The following is a 15460-nucleotide window of genomic DNA, read 5'->3' as shown; positions in this document are numbered from 1 at the left end:
AGTCCAAATTATTTCGGGCCTGAGACCCATGTTTCATGGGGCCGTAGGCTCCTTCCCCTAGGGGGGTCTGGGGGCATGCCCCCTCAGAAAATTTTTTAAAAGTTGAAGCCTCTAGGACATGATTTCCGCGATTCTGAGCAGCTTTAAACATCTTTCAATTAAGTTATATAACCGCTGTTTTTCCTTAATAATTTGGCAAAACTATTCTTTCCTTAACTTACCTTGAGTTATATTTGGGACAGAAACCCTAGTTCTCATGAACAGTGATTGAAATTTGAAGTTGACAAACCACGAACTTACACGAAAGAACAGATATGCGTTGTTTTGCTCACCCACGTGCGTGGAAATTTTTAGCTCGTGGCAAAGTGGTCTGGGGACATTTTGGTAAGTCAATGTTCTTAGAACAGCGGCTTTGCTTGAGAAATCGCTTCGATGTGAAGAATACGGTAAGAAAACCCGCTAAAAAGATAAACATGGAGAAGAAAATCATGCAAGGCTAAAACAACTCTTAAAAGCTTAAAGGAATGTAATTTTTTTAAATTATACAGACATGTTTTGTTACATTAAGCACCGACGTTCGTAAAACAGGCTGTCAAAAATCTCCTATTTCGGAAAAGTGGCCGTCCTTAACTTTAACGACCGCCTGGCTAAGGAAGGTGGATGTTAACAAATACGTCAAATTTACTTTAGCTAAAAATATTAACACTTTTTTCACCTTACCCAGTGTCATTGTCCTTATTTTCTATTTTAATGTGTTTATTTTCATTTTTCTGGTAGATCAAGGGAGGTGGCTACCCACCCAATCCACCCCCCCCCCCCCTGGATCCGCCCCTGATTGCTCTTTCGTATCTTGAGAATAGTGAACTTACGTAGTAAATCGCATATAGGCAACCACAGTTGTGAAGTTTTTCGATTACATCCATGATTCGATTACATCCATGATTACAACGTTGATTACAACCTTGAAGCAATAAACTACTGTTGGAACCAAGCTGAGTTCTTGCTGTTGTTGTCCGTCCAGTTCGTGGTTAGATCCTGGTACCCAAGAGTGTAACGGCTCTTCCTGGCAAGCGAGTGTCCCGTTTGAGTCTAATCTCCCCCACAAGTATCGTTGCAGTTGTCTCGTTTTCACAAGTTCAGAGTTTGCATGTTCCCCGTATGCCCATTAAGGAAAACTTACCGTTACCGAATACGACCCTTTTCCCTTTAACAACGTTTTTGACTTCTTTCTGTTGTGTAGTTTAATTAATGTTTTTCTTAGCTGTAACCTGGCAATGAAGTGTTCGTGTTCCTAAATATAACTGAATAAAGGCGAGCTCGGGCTAGTTTTGGTTGGATAATAAGAAAGGAACTGATATTATTTTGTGTGTCAAAGATCTGCCACTTTTACAGGCTTCATTAGAATTGGACATGTTAAGGGCACCGTGGTCAAATGGGTAGAGGGCGTGTCGTTTTACAATAGGCCCGACTTCATCATCCCATTCTGACCACTTAAGGAGACTCGATGTAGTTTTTTAGCCTAAGAGTGGTTGTTTTGAAAATTAAAATTATCTAGGAAGCCAATGTTCGATTTTTGCCAAAATACGCCATCATGATCAAATATGACCAAATTTTAATGTTTTACCCGTCACTTAGTCACAAAGGTTTATATAGCAACGATTGACGTTTTCTTTTGTTCTCAAACAAGCTTGATTTTCTCGAAATCTAGATTGACTCTTGGTGTTTATTTTTTGATGTTTAAGTTTAGTAGATTGAATAACTGTTGACGAAATTTTAGAAAAATCTGTAGGAGCGTTTTTGTCGTGATCGAACAACCGAATAGGACTGGGAACTAACTATAGAAAGAACAAACATCAAGTTTAGAGCAACAAGAAATCGCTACGAAGAACACAAAGCACTGCAGTATACTCGTGAGAAGTAAGAAAGGTCTAATAAAAGATATCAACCAAAAAGACGAATTATATTTGACAAATTCTATGAGACTTGGCAAACAGACATGTACAATTGGCCTGTGTAAACGGGAACAAAGGAGTAGAGGAAATAATTATGTTGCATTGCTTTTTCGAGGTTACTGCCCCCCCCCCCCCCCCCCCCTTTCCAGTGAAAAAAAAAAGCAAATGCCAGCTCAATTTTTTCCACTGAAGAAGGGGCAGTAACCCCGAAACGTATGGAACATATTTTTTCTATCTGGCGCCGTGTTCATCATTTAAAATAAGCATTTTTAAATGCTTATTTTAAATGATGAACACGGCGCCAGATAGAAATTTAAAAAATCATTGTTTATATGCGCTATGCAGTCCCTCGAAATTTCTTTAGAGATTTTCCAATACAGTCAAAAGTCCACGGAAAATTCCTTCTAAAAAATCTAACTCGATGCGCGATCACAAGTCTTGTTGCAGTTTTTGCAGTTTTAGTATTGAACATTAAGCGAGAAAATAAAATCAAGCCTTTATTTGGCCCCGTATTACAGAAACTAACAATGTAGGGCATTATTGTACTGTGGTTTACTGAGCTTGAACTGTGCATGGTTCAAACTTTTGAGTCTGGCAATAGATTCTTAAAGTATGATCATTAAAATGTGGTGCTGTTGGCTTTAATTTTTTGCCATTTTGAAAAATTGTCAAGTATAATGTATCCTTTGGTATTCTCAGGAGGAAAAGAGTTAAAGATTTCGTGTGTAGTTTAAAGATTGTGGAAAAAAGCCTTTTACTCTACTATACTCTAATTCTTCTTTGTACTATGTTACACGATTTTCGAGTTTATTTTTAGTAGATTTTCGCAGTAAATTATAATAGCAGTGTTTCTGTTTAAGGAATACGACCCTTTTCCCTCAAACAGCGTTGTGACTTCTTTCTGTTGTCCGGTTTAGTTGACAATTTACTGAGCTGTAACCTGAGTAAAGGCGAGTTAAACACTGAATCTAGTTATCTTGCCTGCTTATTTAGTAGATACAGGAAAGGCTTTCACGCATTGGAATTGAATTGAAAAACGGTACGATTCGATCAGACTAGATCAATTCAACGAAATCGCGTCCCGACACTGCGGGCCATTTTCGTAGTACTGGTAAGACTCGGGCTTGTTTTGGTTGGATAATAAGTAAAGGAAACTAGCCGTGTTTTTAAAGTTTTGCTCTTTTTAATAGGGTCTGCTAGGATTGGAGGAAGTGGGTGGAGGGCGCCAGATTTCAAATCCGCTGATTCCACGTTCAAGTCCCGTTCTGACCACTAAAATGGAGTCGTTTTACGATAGACCCGACTGCATCTGCAGTGCCATGTGTGTAAAATAGTATTGGGTATTGGTACGTCCGCCCCCTACCAGTTAAAATTCTTGATTGGTTATAGTTGTGAGAACTTTCCAGCTCTTATACTTTGATGGGTCAGTACTTCAAATCTTTATCAGGTGCTGTACAGTAATAATATCAAACATTTGCCCAATTATTGGTAAAAAAATGTGGTAAATTTTGTGAAATTGGTTACCATAGCAACAGGATAACCTGTTAAAACACCCTTAATTTTAAGTGCTTATATTCGAAAAACGAAGTCGATGGCCTTGGCCGTTATTTGTTCGGTTGTTAAGCACACAAAAAGTGACTAGCGCGCGAATGAAGTGTAGGGTGAAACACGAGTTGCAGCCCTGTTTGGCTGTTCCTTTATAAACACTGATCATGAGGACACGTGATTTGCTGTTTTTCATGCCGTCTTCATCCTGCTTCCACAAGTGTATTTTCACCCCATATCCGCCGTTGAACTTTGTCGTATCACGCACCCCGCCTTGATTTTTATGCGATCCCGCTTTCCGCCAATCTTGTGTGGAACACTCCAGAAAATTCGATACAGGTGCTGCATGCATGACTTCATATGATAATCAGTGTTGTTTCTCGGAATGTGTCGAGAACCCCTGCGAGTGTTTCGTAGCTTCGCTTTCCAGAGCAAACTTTGCCGTGGTAAGTACAACTAACCTTAATTGTCATAGTCTATAAGATTCGAACTTTGGCCGGACACCGTACCTCACCGATTTCGCTGAAATTTGGCATGCAGTCTTGTTTTAGGGTCCTAACTACCAAATGGATATTAAAAAGTTTCAATTCTTTTTATTTTGGAAAATATCGAGAAGGCCGATTTGAAGCGTCCGTGACGGCTCGCCAACATGGCGGATCGAAGGTGTTCTTGTTACTTCGACACTGAACCTGCCGTCACAGTTTCTCGATCATACTTGGCATAGTTATAAAGAACTATCTTTCTTCTTTCTATATATCAAAATAGATTCGGCAAATGTTGAGTTTGGATGATCAACGGCAAAGAAGTTCGAAGGTATGTTAACGATGTTTTGAACAGTCTCAAATTTACTACAAAATAAAAGGCTAATAACTCCACTGTTATCTCGATTTAGAACTAGACATTTACCATGAACAAAGCTTGTTCATAGGTGAATTGATTCCATTAATAAAAAAATTGGGGAAATGTAACCGTTAAGAATAAAAAATTATGGAACCTCTAGTAAATTGGCCATTTCAGCGCCATTTCAGCGGATCAGCTCATTTAACAGCAAATAATCGGGAGAAACATGAAAGGGTTACAGTCGTTTATAATAAGCAGTTTTCAGGTATTCTTTGCTTATCTTAAACAAATACATGATCTTTGTCAAAGATATGGCGATTTTTGAGCGTACGATCGTTTCTCCAAATTTTTATGTCGGCAACTTTATTTTATTTGTTGTCGAGATTATACGCTGTTGTTATTCAAGTATTCGTTTCACAAGAACTTCTGTTGCTCGCATTTCCCAAATCACTGTTTAAGAAATTGCCTATTCCGTAACAGGGTCATTCTTACTTTTTCTTTAAAAATTACTAGGAAAGCAAGAATGTCATAGAACGGTTTTATACTAGTGAAAATACCTGTCAGACATAACTTCAACTGATTGTGTTATCTGGCTGTTTTCACAAATATGCAAATTAAGGAATTCTTAAAGTGCCTATCTTTAACTATTTCACGCTTAAAGATTCCTCTAAATCTTTTCGTCTACCTTTTGGCCAAACGAAGTTTTGTGTCTCCAGGCAGAATGCTCGTTATCAGCAATGAAAGTCGAAGAGATACAGAAGCTCGAGTAAAATTCTAACTGCTGTGAAATGAACATCGTTTGAGCTTGACGTGTATTTATAGATTGCTCATTTAACAGCAAATAATCGGGAGAAACATGAAAGGGTTACAGTCGTTTATAATAAGCAGTTTTCAGGTATTCTTTGCTTATCTTAAACAAATACATGAACTTTGCCAAAGATATGGCGATTTTTGAGCGTACGATCGTTTCTCCAAATTAATATTTTTATGTCGGCAACTTTATTTTATTTGTTGTCGAGATTATACGCTGTTGTTATTCAAGTATTCGTTTCACAAGAACTTCTGTTGCTCGCATTTCCCAAATCACTGTTTAAGAAATTGCCTATTCCGTAACAGGGTCATTCTTACTTTTTCTTTAAAAATTACTAGGAAAGCAAGAATGTCATAGAACGGTTTTATACTAGTGAAAATACCTGTCAGACATAACTTCAACTGATTGTGTTATCTGGCTGTTTTCACAAATATGCAAATTAAGGATTTCTTAAAGTGCCTATCTTTAACTATTTCACGCTTAAAGATTCCTCTAAATCTTTTCGTCTACCTTTTGGCCAAACGAAGTTTTGTGTCTCCAGGCAGAATGCTCGTTATCAGCAATGAAAGTCGAAGAGATACAGAAGCTCGAGTAAAATTCTAACTGCTGTGAAATGAACATCGTTTGAGCTTTACGTGTATTAAAAGATTGCGCTCGAGCTCCGTTAATTAAGTTTATTCATTTGGCGATCAGATAAAAATCAATGAATGATCAGAGTTATTAAAGTCCATTTCTAAGCACGAGAGACACGGAAGTTCATTTCAGAAGCATTTATGCATAGAAATACCGGTTTATTTTTGAGCAGTAAATCTGCATTTATAATAGCTGGGAGTTTGGGGTGTTTTTTTTTTTTTTTTTTTTTTTTTTTTTGAGGGGGCTCGGGGGGGGGGGGGAGGGGAGTGGAAGTGGTGCCTTCGTATCCTCTTTTGTTCTTTTACACATTGGCCTGAATTTGGAACAGTTCGGGGAATGGATTATCAATTACCGTATTTACTCGAATAAGCGCCGCGGCGCTTATTAAATTTTTCGCGCCTTAAGTGCGGCGCCTATTCGAGGGCGGCGCTTATTTGAGGGCGGCGCTTATTTAAAATTTGGACGCTACAGAAAACTTTTATCTTTTACAGTTATTGAAAAGAGCGTCTTGTGATCGTCAGTATTTGTCTTTTGCTGAGACAGAAGTGGCACTAGCTGTCGTGAAAAAGTTTGCGGCCTTCACAACATCTACAGAACTACGTATTGTAAGAGTGTTAAATAGAAAAACTAATGGGAGAGCGATAAAACAATTACTTATAATTGCAAAACATCGCTTTTGATGCAAAGAAATGTTAAAGCTTGTTTTAGAGTTGCTTTGAGTGCCGTTTTAAGTTTAACGAAATTCGTCAAATAAGCGCCGCATCGGAACTGCGGCGCTTATTCGGGGGCGGCGCTTATTAACTTTTTTGTACCAAATGCGGCGCTTATTCGAGGGCGGCGGTTATTCGGGGGCGGCGCTTATTCGTGTAAATACGGTACTCTTCGTTATGCCATGTCACCCCTTAATGTGGGAGCGCCGCGCCTCAATTCACGATAAAAAATTTATGGCCGCCCCGTCCATTTATGTAGTTCTCCGCCAGGTCTCTCAATAGGCAGGTTACGAGCCTAGTGGCCCATCAGGCCGGAGCTCATACCGGTTTCCGCAACGTGAAGCGACAACGAGTATTTTTTACTCCACCCGGATGGGATGCTATTCCATCGCAGGGTTACCTCCCTTCCCGAAAAGCTAAAGATTGACTGGTAATCATTTTTACACCTGGGTAAGGAAAGGGACTCTGGGAGTTGAGAGGCTTTCCAAAGAACTTAACGCATTGTCCCCCAAAAGCTCTATCCAGGACTGTTTGGTCCAGAGTCCAGCGCAGTGACCATTATTAGGCCATCACGCTCCCCAACCGTGTAAGAAAGTGCAAAAATCTGCTTGTATAAGCCCTGGGGTTGTACAGTTTGGTACGAAATGTGGGCTTTTAAATGTGTTAATTAAGTTTATTCATTTGGCGATCAGATAAAATCAATGAATGATCAGAGTTATTAAAGTCCATTTCTAAGCACGAGAGACACGGAAGTTTGTTTCAGAAGCATTAATGCATAGAAATACCGGTTTATTATTGACTGACGCGGTTAAAAAATACTCGGCTTCTAGCGGTAAATCTGCATTTATAATAGCTGGGAGTTTGGGTTTTTTTTTGATGTTGTTGTAGGAAGGGGGGGGGGGGAGGGGGGTGGAAGTGGTGCCTCCGAATCCTCTTTAGATCTCTGACACAGTGGTCTGAATGTTGAACAAAAGAGGTCATCTGATAATAAGCATAATGCGAGCTGATTTTGAAATGAACATGACTTTACGTTTGTGTCATCAGTAATTATCGTGTTCGAAGAAGGCGTGGCTTACTCGCGGCAAGAACAACATAATAACAGTGAAGCTAACACATTTTCCTTATTGATTTGAAATGAATTTCGAATCAATTCTTTTTAGGGCAAGTTAAAAGATACAAATGTTTTTCGTCCAGATTTTTACAAAAAAAAAGCAGGTGAGAACTTGGCTGTTTTTGTTATCTCGGACTTTTTTTTTATTAAAGTCGAACCTCTCCATAAGGACACCTCTCGTGATGCGTCATGACTTACATCGCGTATGTCCTTATCGCCGACCTAGGTGAAGAAAGGGACTACCGTAATTACTCGAATAAACGCCGCGGCGCTTATTACATTTTTTACGCCTCCAGTGCGGCGCTTATTCTAGGGCGGCGCTTATTAAAAAGTTTGACGCCACAAAGAATCTAATCCTTTACATTTATTAAAATAGGGTCCCCTGATTGCCAAAAGTCGTCTCTTGCTGAAGATTGTACTGAAGAATGTTCAATAGAAAAACTGAGCGGTGAAACAAGCACTTTGAACTGCAGAACGTCGCTTTTGATGGAAAGAAATGTCCAAGTTTGTTTAAGAGTTGCTTTGTACTTCTGTTTCCAGTTAAACAGATTTCCTTGAATAAGCGCCGCATCGGGACTGCGGCGCCGGGGGCGGCGCTTATTAACTTTTTTGTCCGAAATGCGGCGCTTATTCGGGGGCGGCGCTTATTCGAGTAAATACGGTATGATAGTACAGAGGCTTTCCGAAGAACTCAACGCAATATCCTCCCAAAGCTCGAACCGGGATTTAAAAATCTCAAAAAAGTGTTAATATGAATTGTAAATCCACTCATAGCGGTCTGGCCTTACTAAAACCTGGAGAGAGAAAAAGACAGTGGGCAAATAAATGAAAGCTGCTCGAGAGTACGCTGTTGAGCAGATTGTGTGAAATTCCTCTTTTTATCCTTTTCTCTCATAAGCCCTCCCAATTCAAGGCCCATATATTTCTTCCAAGTCAACTGTCAAAGTTTAAGGCCACTTTTTTCCTACCAGGTTACCGTCTTGAGAGTTTTAAATTTTATTAAATCTTGGTGACACTGTCCCTTTAATTCATTAATGTAATTCAAATCAGTTTATAAAAACGTTTTTCAGAAAACAAGAAGTTTTTTAATTTCGCTTTAAGCCACCGCACCCCAACCGCGGATATAAGACCTACCACATTTAAAAGCCCACATTTCGTACCAAACTGTACAACCCCAGGGCTTATACAAGTAGATTTTTGCACTTTCTTACACGGTTGGGGAGCGTGATGGCCTAATAATGGTCACTGCGCTGGACTCTGGACCAAACAGTCCTGGATAGAGCTTTTGGGGGACAATGCGTTAAGTTCTTTGGAAAGCCTCTCAACTCCCAGAGTCCCTTTCCTTACCCAGGTGTAAATATGATTACCAGTCAATCTTTAGCTTTTCGGGAAGGGAGGTAACCCTGCGATGGAATAGCATCCCATCCGGGTGGAGTAAAAACTACTCGTTGTCGCTTCACGTTGCGGAAACCGGTATGAGCTCCGCCCTGATGGGCCACTAGGCTCGTAACCTGCCTATTGAGAGACCTGGCGGAGAACTACATAAATGGACGGGGCGGCCATAATTTTTTTATCGTGAATTGAGGCGCGGCGCTCCCACATTAAGGGATGACATGGCATAACGAAGAGTAATTGATAATCCATTCCCCAAACTGTTCCAAATTCAGGCCACTGTGTAAAAGAACAAAAGAGGATACGAAGGCACCACTTCCACACCAAAAAAAAAACAACACCAAAAAACACCCCAAACTCCCAGCTATTATAAATGCAGATTTACTGCTCAAAAATAAACCGGTATTTCTATGCATAAATGCTTCTGAAATGAACTTCCGCGTCTCTCGTGCTTAGAAATGGACTTTAATAACTCTGATCATTCATTGATTTTTATCTGATCGCCAAATGAATAAACTTAATTAACGGAGCTCGAGCGCAATCTATAAATACACGTCAAGCTCAAACGATGTTCATTTCACAGCAGTTAGAATTTTACTCGAGCTTCTGTATCTCTTCGACTTTCATTGCTGATAACGAGCATTCTGCCTGGAGACACAAAACTTCGTTTGGCCAAAAGGTAGGCGAAAAGATTTAGAGGAATCTTAAAGCGTGAAATAGTTAAAGATAGGCACTTTAAGAAATCCTTAATTTGCATATTTGTGAAAACAGCCAGATAACACAAACAGTTGAAGTTATGTCTGACAGGTATTTTCACTAGTATAAAACCGTTCTATGACATTCTTGCTTTCCTAGTAATTTTTAAAGAAAAAGTAAGAATGACCCTGTTACGGAATGGGCAATTTCTTAAACAGTGATTTGGGAAATGCGAGCAACAGAAGTTCTTGTGAAACGAATACTTGAATAACAACAGCGTATAATCTCGACAACAAATAAAATAAAGTTGCCGACATAAAAATATTAATTTGGAGAAACGATCGTACGCTCAAAAATCGCCATATCTTTGGCAAAGTTCATGTATTTGTTTAAGATAAGCAAAGAATACCTGAAAACTGCTTATTATAAACGACTGTAACCCTTTCATGTTTCTCCCGATTATTTGCTGTTAAATGAGCAATCTATAAATACACGTCAAGCTCAAACGATGTTCATTTCACAGCAGTTAGAATTTTACTCGAGCTTCTGTATCTCTTCGACTTTCATTGCTGATAACGAGCATTCTGCCTGGAGACACAAAACTTCGTTTGGCCAAAAGGTAGACGAAAAGATTTAGAGGAATCTTTAAGCGTGAAATAGTTAAAGATAGGCACTTTAAGAATTCCTTAATTTGCATATTTGTGAAAACAGCCAGATAACACAATCAGTTGAAGTTATGTCTGACAGGTATTTTCACTAGTATAAAACCGTTCTATGACATTCTTGCTTTCCTAGTAATTTTTAAAGAAAAAGTAAGAATGACCCTGTTACGGAATGGGCAATTTCTTAAACAGTGATTTGGGAAATGCGAGCAACAGAAGTTCTTGTGAAACGAATACTTGAATAACAACAGCGTATAATCTCGACAACAAATAAAATAAAGTTGCCGACATAAAAATTTGGAGAAACGATCGTACGCTCAAAAATCGCCATATCTTTGGCAAAGATCATGTATTTGTTTAAGATAAGCAAAGAATACCTGAAAACTGCTTATTATAAACGACTGTAACCCTTTCATGTTTCTCCCGATTATTTGCTGTTAAATGAGCTGATCCGCTGAAATGGCGCTGAAATGGCCAATTTACTAGAGGTTCCATAATTTTTTATTCTTAACGGTTACATTTCCCCAATTTTTTTATTAATGGAATCAATTCACCTATGAACAAGCTTTGTTCATGGTAAATGGCTAGTTCTAAATCGAGATAATGTTCAGTGGAGTTATTAGCCTTTTATTTTGTAGTAAATTTGAGACTGTTCAAAACATCGTTAACATACCTTCGAACTTCTTTGCCGTTGATCATCCAAACTCAATATTTGCCGAATCTATTTTGATATATAGAAAGAAGAAAGGTAGTTCTTTATAACTATGCCAAGTATGATCGAGAAACTGTGACGGCAGGTTCAGTGTCGAAGTAACAAGAACACCTTCGATCCGCCATGTTGGCGAGCCGTCACGGACGCTTCAAATCGGCCTTCTCGATATTTTCCAAAATAAAAAGAATTGAAACTTTTTAATATCCATTTGGTAGTTAGGACCCTAAAACAAGACTGCATGCCAAATTTCAGCGAAATCGGTGAGGTACGGTGTCCGCGAACTTTTAAAAAAGCTCGAAAATTATGGAGTATTACACTTAATAAGCTTGTATTATATGGCTTATATCTTAACCATTTTGGAATACCGTATGTAAAGAACGATTTTGATGGCCACGACCTCAATATAAAATCGCAAACTTTAGATTGTTACCACTCATTGATTGAATAGTGATTTCAAACGTGTAATCGATCAAATCGTGCGTTATGAAGAGACTAACTCAAAAGCTTTTTTTTTATTCGTGATTTGAAATTAGAATGAAGAATTACAACAGACCGAGCAAAATGAATTCTTTTATCGCTGCTTTTATATTTGTCTTCAGATCAAGTCACGTCGATCTTTCTATGACAGAAAGCTGAGATGCGAACTCGATTAATAAGTCGACAACAAAATGTAAATTTTTAACTTTGGATACATTGGACTGATCTGCTTGTATTGAACAAAAGAATGAAGATAGAAAAGCATGTAAACCTCTTTAGTACAAAGTATTTCTTTGTTTTCAACGGGTTGTTTTGTACAGTGTTTGTAATTTGGTTGTATTTGCTGGTTGTATTTCAATTTCAATTTGTATTTGTCTGTCGCTTGTCTTGCAGGGAAAGTCCCTCAGTCTGCTCAGTGTTATTTCAGTTTATCACTTTTGGTTTCACTTTTGCCCGAAAATAAGGCAACGGAAAACGGTAAGTTGATATCTTAGTTCAAACCGTAAGATATTCGTAACTAATAGCTCCGCGTGTGTAGCCGATGTTTCTGACATGAAATTTTCACAACGAGAAATTGCATGAATCGCGTGACTAATTAGCGTTATTGTTTACATTTGAATGCTTTACAGTGAGTCACGCGAGAACGTCACGCGAATGAACGCTCACTAGAAGTAACTTTTGTCGAGTGATAATTGGAACAATTCCTCTTGTTGACGCAAATTGATTTTGGTTTGATTCTGTTGATCTAACAAAAGTGATGAGCACAGATCAATTAATAGCAGGCTGTGATATTAGTAAAATCGCGGTTATTTTCATTTCATACGTTGTTGAAGAACAGAACAGCAAAAAATAACAATCACAAAACAGACACATGTTTGACTTAAGAGTGTGTCCATAAGAGGACCAGGCAACAGGTGATACAGCTCATATCACCGATTTCGCCCAAACTTAGCATAAATGTTGAGTATGGTGAGCTATTTACTGTGGCAAAACATCAACTCAAAATATTTTATTCCCTTCAAGTTATGGCACCTTTTGCAAAAATGGCCATTTTTCACTAATTTATGCATATTTAATTAGCTGACTTTGATTGACCACTTCCACAAGAAAAAAAGACTTCTGAAGATAAAATTCACTGCGTTATATTCTGTGGTTATTAGGCTTAAAGTACAATAATTCACTTCAACCGTCTGATTTGATTTCTTCTCCTCAAACGGTCTTTTGGAAGGTACACATTTCGTACTGTTGGAAATAGCCTTTAACTAGTGCCCAATATCTCCCATGAGCAACAACTTATATACATTATTCTTACATGGGTAATGAAATCCATCATTAAACTTCACAAAAATGCCACAAAATGTCTGGGGACTTAAATATTCTATTAGTATTGAGGAACTAAACACACGTGACTTAACGATTTCTTGCTATTTCATCAAAATTCACCGAAACACAAAAGCCATTTATTTGCCTCAATTTGGCACAAAATCGGTACGAAATAGCTAATCAAGCATAAATCTATAGATAACAATCAAAATATTGGCGAAGATTGGCAGTTAGGGCATTTTTCGGAGCGTTTTCAGAGCCATATAATTCGGCAATGTTGTGATAGTAAATTTAAAAATAGCAGCGAAAGATTTTCTTCAAAAGCTCGCTCAATTCAACATTTAGGCACATCAAAGTTAAGAAACAAGAAAGTAATACTACATACATGCCACTTATCGACACACAGATGCTTTCTTTTGAAGAATTTGTTCTTCCTCGCTGCACTTCGATCCTTCGATCGATCTCAATTGACATGTACTGTTGCTTTGAGGCGCGATGAACTTAGCCAATACATCGTGGTTCATTCTTCGTGAAAGGTGTAAACAGGTTGTCAATAAAGTCATTCAAAGAGCTGTTCAAAGTTCACGGAAGGACACTTGTCTCAGCCAGTTTGCATGAAATAAATTTAACTGGAAAATAAACAGCCGCCATGTTGTATTTCTACTTTTGAGCCTGCCGTGTCAGTCAGCGGTACGGGCGTTCACTGGGGCAAGTACGTAGTGTAGTCATCATATAGTTGTTTGACTAAATCCTATATAGGGATATTCATAGAAGGGGTACATAGCCTAGCCCTACACAGCTATACACGCCTATACATAGCCCAACACAGCTATACACACGCGTGTTCATTTGCTTTTCCTCCGCAAATGTTTGTTTTTGTCGGAATAAGTAGCGGATGGCGTTATCTACCCTGTGAACAACCGGGGCTTGATCTTGGCCTTATAAGTAGCTAGTGTGCGTTTCTTGTAAAAGTGAGAATTTTTTTCAACTTCTCCATTGAATTTTTTTGATAAATAGTTGAAGAGAAATACACTGGATGCAGTGTAATGTATGCGATGCAATCGGTTTTGATGCTCTGAAATTGAGCTCTGAAATGTCGGAAACCATTAAATAATCAGAGCAAGTTTTTCCATCTTATATCAGGTTAAAACTAGTATGTTTATTGTTTTTTTGTTGTTTCTGTCTTTTCTGGAAGGTGGGGGAGGGGGTGAATATGGACATTCGAAGAAATGGCGGTCAGGTTGTTAGCCTGGCCTGTGTACATCGATTCCTTCTGTTCAAATCGTCTATATTATATTACACTTTGGTAGCTAGGAGACTGAATTTGTACCCACTCTCTTTTTCGGGATCCCACAAAGTTCTCCATCTGTCCATTTACCGATAAACGTCATTACTGCAGTTTTGTTTTAGAAAAGGGCTTTTATGGGGACAAATTTTTCCTCTTGAATGCCCACATTGCAAGTGACGAATTGCGGCTTCAAATGATAATTTTCTTCATCACCGACTCAATTTAAGTGGCTATGTGAGTTACAAAGACGCGAATGCAGACTTTTGTAGAGAGCTTAAACCCCGCATTAAAACTAAACAAATTTATTGCAAGACTAGGACTACGCAAGACGGCCAAACTTATTAGCTAATATTTCAACCAGCACAGGTAGTCTTCTGTCTTTTTCGAGGTCAACGCGAGGGAAACCCGTTTTATTCTTTGTTGTTTTCTCTCTCTACATTCACACCTTTATAGATATATGTATATATTTGCTGCGCCATATAGACTGCGTCGCTAAAGGCATTTCGTACGTGAATACTTTGTTCAGTTCAGCACAGACGCTCCCCCAACTAAAGCACTTGCGCAAGAAACGATTACAAAACCTACCTCGCTATCCACCGTATAGTGATTTATCCCGTGGTAAACGTTATTCTCCGTTTTTGCTGAGTTATTCATTTTTCCCCATTTATGCCCCAGGGGTAGGGGAATTTGGTCAAAAAATGTAATCGTTATGCGCGGTATTAATCACTATTTCCGCCAGGGGAGGGGAATTTGAACAAACTATAAAAAAATACAAATGTCTGAAAAGTAACTGGGAGACGTTGACATTTTGATTTGTTTAACTGTGTAGCGTCTTTTATGCTAAAAATAATTGTTTATGCTGAAGAAGGCAGTATTGCCGAAACGTCGGAGCAGTTTTATACCGCCATTTAGCGTCATTTTGGAACATAAACAATTATTTTGATTTGGTTGCCGTGCCGACCGTTGAACAGAAAAATCAAGAACTATGTTTCGGTGAAAGTCAAATGGAACAGTTTTTTTCTGGAAAATCTCTTCGGAAATTGACGGAACGTCAGAAATTTTCTTACCATTTGTAAGGTTTCCCAGTTCTAGTCTCCCATCCTTCAAGTCTCCCACCAACGGAAAGAAATAACAAGAAACTGAGCTACAAATGGTAAGCGACATCTATTTCGGTTAGTTTGCTAATTTTGGAAAGAAGCCTTTCCATTTTTCAGTGGTCATTCCAACCGGTTCTCTCCAACAAATGGTAAGCACCCTAGAATTCGTTCAGCATCACATTGCGGTAAACACTTGGAGCTGTAGCGTAGG

The 15460-nt window shown here is 38.7% G+C and overlaps 1 protein-coding gene across 2 annotated transcripts in view; it reads left to right on the top strand.

Annotated features, from left to right (window-relative positions):
- Positions 1-15460, top strand: part of LOC144653084 (uncharacterized) — a 46235-nt gene that overhangs the window by 17296 nt on the left and 13479 nt on the right. The gene's annotated exons all lie outside the window — the stretch shown is intronic.

This window comes from Oculina patagonica, chromosome 1 (genome assembly GCF_052425735.1).
Source record: "Oculina patagonica isolate OP01 chromosome 1, crgOcupat, whole genome shotgun sequence".
Taxonomy (NCBI): Eukaryota; Metazoa; Cnidaria; class Anthozoa; order Scleractinia; family Oculinidae; genus Oculina; species Oculina patagonica.
The sequence above is the reverse complement of the archived record's forward strand: the minus strand, read 5'-3'. Positions and strand labels throughout refer to the sequence as shown.